This window comes from Rhinopithecus bieti, unplaced genomic scaffold (genome assembly GCF_001698545.2).
Source record: "Rhinopithecus bieti isolate Rb0 unplaced genomic scaffold, ASM169854v2 scaffold_15113, whole genome shotgun sequence".
NCBI classification, from domain to species: domain Eukaryota; kingdom Metazoa; phylum Chordata; class Mammalia; order Primates; family Cercopithecidae; genus Rhinopithecus; species Rhinopithecus bieti.
In genome coordinates this window covers 1,188,052-1,193,216 of record NW_016808703.1, presented here as the reverse complement: position 1 = coordinate 1,193,216, position 5,165 = coordinate 1,188,052, and the positions used below count along the sequence as shown (strand labels likewise).

At 38.8% G+C, this 5,165-nt stretch overlaps 1 pseudogene; it reads left to right on the top strand.

Moving 5' to 3' along the window:
• Positions 1-3,904: 3,904 nt before the first annotated feature.
• On the top strand, positions 3,905-4,425 carry LOC108538764 (60S ribosomal protein L10-like; annotated as a pseudogene).
• The last annotated feature ends 740 nt before the right edge of the window (positions 4,426-5,165 follow it).

The window sequence follows — 5,165 nt, the reverse complement described above, 5'->3', positions numbered from 1 at the left end:
TGCCTACCATAATGACACTGACTAAACATTTCATAGTTGTTTTGCCATATGCTAAATACTTCAAATACATTATATCATATAAGTTTTGCAATCAGATTTTGATATTATTGTTTAGGAAGTGAGTATTAAAACTCTCTTTTGGATTTGAGAAAAATGAAGCTCACAAAATTTGATTTCCATAGTGTGGGTATCCTATTGCTGCTATAACAAATGACCACTAACTGAATGACTTGACCCAAATGTATTATCTTCTAGTGCTGGAGGTCAGAAGTCTGAAATTGATCCTTTAATTCTATTGAAAATTATTTACTCACTTTTTAAAAGTTAATTCCATATTGTTTTCTCATTTGACCCCTCTCTTGGTCAGGGTTCTTAGCTGAAAGCAACACAATCCTCTTTAACTAACTTAAGCAGAAAAGGAATTTATTGAATGATACTAACTACTTTATAGAATCACTAAATCGTTGGGTTAAAACCGAGGTGACAGCAGGGCTTTGTTCTCCATGTTCAGGCTCTTGGGAAGAATCTGTTTGTGCCTTTTCCAACTTCTAGAGGCCACCCATATTACTTGGCTGATGAACTGTTTCCATCTTGAAAGCCAGAACACTGCCATTCCTCTGGTTATCTCACTCTGTTTTCCTTTTCCATTTAATCCACATAAGGACTCTAGTGATTACGTTGGACCCACCAGGATAATCTGGGATAATCTTCCTATCTCAAGGTCAACTAATTTGTTATCTTATCTGCAATCTAAATGTAAGGTAGCATATTCACAGATTCCTGGGATTAGGTTGTGGACCTCTACTGGGAGCATTACTCTGCCTATGACAAATTTTTAAAATTTGTTATTCCCCATCTTTCACAGTCCAACTACATTTCTTTTTAAAAAAATTTTAGATTTAGCTTGAATTTATTTATTTGTTTTCTTTTATTATTTGCTTCTTTTATTGATACTTAATAGTTCATATTTTTGGTGCATATGTGATTTTTTTATCTGTATACAATGTGTAATGATCAAATCAAGGTAATTGACTTATTCCTCAACTCAAACATTTATCTTTTCTTTGTGTTGGGGATATTACAAATCTTTTACCTATTTTGACATATACAATAAATTATTGTTAGCAATAATTTTCCTACTGTACTGTCAAATGCTGGAACTTATTCCCTCTATTTAACTGTATTTTTGTTCCTTTTAACCAAATTTTTGTCCCTCCTCCTCCCTTGTCTCCCCAGCTCCTGGTAACCACCATTCTACTCTCCACCTTCCATAAGATCCACTTTTTTAGCTCCCAAGTATGAGTGAGAAAAATTTGTCTTTCTGTGCCTGACTTATTTCACTTGACATAATGACAGCCAGTTCCATCTATGTCACTGCAAATGACAAAATTTCATTCTTTTTTAATATTACATTTTGTTTATATACCATTTCCTTCATCCTTTCATCCATTGATAGACACTTAGGTTGATTCCATATCTTGGCTATTGTGCATAGTGCTGCAATAAACACGTGTTTGTTACTTATACCAATTTGTTTTCTTTTGGATATATATCCAGCAGTAGAATTCTTAGTTCATATGGTAGTTCTCTTGGTTTTTTAGGAACTCTCATATTGTTTTCCATCATGGTTGCACTACTTTACATTCCTACTGATAGTGTATAAACATTCTTCTTTCTCCACATCCTTGTCAGCATGTTATTTTTGTCTTTTTGATATTTAATAATAGCTATTCTAGCTGAGGTGAGATGATATCTCATTGTATTTTGATTTACATTTCTCTGAACGTGTGTGATGCTGAGCATTGTTTGAATATACCTCATGTCCATTTGTATGTCTTCTTTTGAGAAATACCTATTCTGGTCTTTCACCCATTTTTTAATCAGATTATTATTTTTATTATTATTATTTTGCTATTGAGTTACATGAGTTCTTATTTATCTATCTAGATTTCTATCTCTCTTTCTCCCTTTTTTTTTTTCTTTTGAGACAGAGTCTTGCTTGTCGCCCAGGCTGAAGTGCAGTGGCGTGATCTCGGCTCACTGCAACCCCCAACTCCTGAGTTCAAGCGATTCTCATGCCTCAGCCTTCCACATAGCTGGGATTACTGGTGCATGCCACCACGCCTGGCTAATTTTTTATAGTTTTAGTAGGAAAGGTGTTTCACCATGTTGGCCAGGCTGGTCTCAAACTCCTGGCCTCAACAAATTCACCGGCCTCAGCCTCCCAAAGTGCTGGGATTACAGGTGTGAGCCACCATGCCCAGTCTCTTTTCCTCCTTACCTTGTACAGACATAGTGCTTTGCAGTACTTACACTTATCATCACACACTGGACTATTCTAGGCTATGTAACTAAACCTGGATCTAGTTAGGTACGATATAAAAATACCCTTAGTTTTTCTCTAAATCAGAATAAAATTAGTTTCACCAATAGCCCTACTCTGATTCCAAAAACTGAGTGTTCTAAGAAACTTGTACCTTCCTATGATCTCCCATCTTCTTTCTAGTACCTAAGCATTTACTCAATACCTCTAAAAGCAAGTCTACCCAATTTGAGACTTCTGTAACTTGACTCATTTCACCATTAGCCTAACCTAAAGATCATCATTCTCACAAAAACTACATTGCAGAAAATACCAGATGATTCATGCAAACATCAAGTTTACTTATCCCTCTACTCCCTTAGCAGTTAGTATAGGACTTGGTATGGAGTATGTGCTCAAAAGAGTTCATGAAATAGTTATTCTAAATCTTTTTAAAATAAATCAAATTATGTTTAATATTTTCTGAGTTCCTTTATTAAGAAAAGCTTAAAATCTTTACAGTTCAGTTTTACCCCCAAGTTTTACATAAATTTTATGGTATGTCTAATGCACAAAAAAGAAAGGCATTGTTAGCAAATTAATTTAAATATTTTAAAAACATGACAAAATGCCTTACAAGACTCCTAATGTGCAATACAAATGAAAGTTAAAAAAACTTTTATGTGCTAGGTTCTGTGGCTCACGACTATAATGCCAGGACTCTGGGAGGCCGAGGCAGGCAGATCACCTGAGGTCAGAAGTTTGAGACCAGCCTGGCCAACATGGTGAAACCCCATCTCTACTAAAAATACAAAAATTAGCCAGGTGTGGTGGCGCATGCATCTGTAATTCCAGCTACTCGGGAAGCTGAGGCAGGAGAATCGCTTCAACCCAGGAAGTGGAGGTTGCAGTAAGCTGAGATTGCACCACTGCATTCCAATCTAGTCAACAGAGCGAGACTACATCTCAAAAAAAAAAAAAAAAAGTTTTATAAAATTTGTGATTTTCAAATTTATTTCAAATTTAATACCAGCCAAAAGGAATCTTTTAAAAAAAATCTACCAATAATAGAAAATATAAACACATCTGAATTTTAATTATCAGGTTCCTATGTATTACATTTTTTGTCTTTATATATTATAATCCATATTGTCTGAGGAATATAGTGTGATTATTTGGGTTTCTAAAGAAGAGATTTTAACCAAGGATATTTTCTATGCCAAACCTTAGTGATGCCTCCTTCATTGCATCATGAACCTGAGTGGTTTTCCAAACAATACTGAAGTGCCAATTCTACTGACTAACACATAAATTATGTTTTTCTCTTCCTTGTGGATTTATTTGGATTTATAAAAGTAAATCTCAATCTGTACAGCTACCCATGGCTTTCCTCAGAACATTCCCAAATCTTAAAACCATGATTATTGATATCCTAACTTATAGAAGAAAAACTAGATTATATACAAAAAATAAAGTAAGTCTTTAATACAAAGGAACACTTTTCAGTGTATCATATCTAAAACTGCAATAATGTGGACACGGGCTATCTAAAGGTAGAGCTACTAGTTCGCCATTTGTTATCACCTTTAAGAACACCATCCCCTTCTTTCCCTTCGGCGCGCCACTGAAGATCCTGGTGTCGCCATGGGCCGCCGCCCCGCCCGTTGTTACCGGTATTGTAAGAACAAGCCGTACCCAAAGTCTCGCTTCTGCCGAGGTGTCCCTGATGCCAAGATTCGCAACTTTGACCTAGGGCGGAAGAAGGCAAAAGTGGATGAGTTTCTGCTCTGTGGCCACATGGTTTCAGATGAATATGGCAGCTGTCCTGTGACGGCCTGGAGGCTGCCCGAATTTGTGCCAATAAGCACAAATTAAAAAGTTAAAAAGGTAAAAAGTTGCGGCAAGGATGGCCTCCCTAATCCAGGTGCGGCTCCACCCCTTTCACGTCATCCGCATCAAGAAGATGTTGTCCTGTGCTGGGGCTGACAAGCTCCAAACAGGCATGCGAGGTGCCTTTGGAAAGCTCCAGGGCACTGTGGCCAGGGTTCCATTGGCCAAGTTATCATGCCCATCCGCACCAAGCTGCAGAACAAGGAGCATGTGATTGAGGCCCTGGGCAGGGCCAAGTTCAAGTTTCCTGGCCACCAGAAGATCCACATCTCAAAGAAGTGGGGCTTCACCAAGTTCAATGCTGATGAATTTGAAGACATGGTGGCTGAAATCCCAGATGGCTGTGGGGTCAAGTACATCCCCAATCATGGTCCTGTGGAAAAATGGCGGGCCCTGCACTCACGAGGGCTTCCAATATGCTGCCCCCCTCTTAATACTCACCAATAAATTCTACTTCCTGTACACCTAAAAAAAAAAAAAAAACACCATCCCCAATCTTTGATTTGATACTTCTTGCCATCAAACAACTAGATCTTTGTGGTTTTCAGAGCTGCTTTTTTTTTTTTTTTTGAGACGGAGTCTCGCTCTGTCCCCCAGGCTGAAGTGCAGTGGCCGGATCTCAGCTCACTGCAAGCTCCGCCTCCCGGGTTCACACCATTCTCCTGCCTCAGACTCCCAAGTAGCTGGGACTACAGGCGCCCGCCACCATCTCCCGGCTCCTTTTTTGTATTTTTTAGTAGAGACGGGGTTTCTCCGGGTTAGCCAGGATGGTCTTGATCTCCTGACCTTGTGATCCGCCCGTCTCGGCCTCCCCAAGTGCTGGGATTACAGGCTTCAGCCACCGCGCCCGGCCTTCAAAGCTTCTTTAACTTACCTTCTACACTGTCCCTGTTCTCTCTTTCTTGCATAAAGCTCGACAACTTGTTCCTGTGCCTTTTAGATGGGTGGGTAACCCGATGTGATAACTTAATTG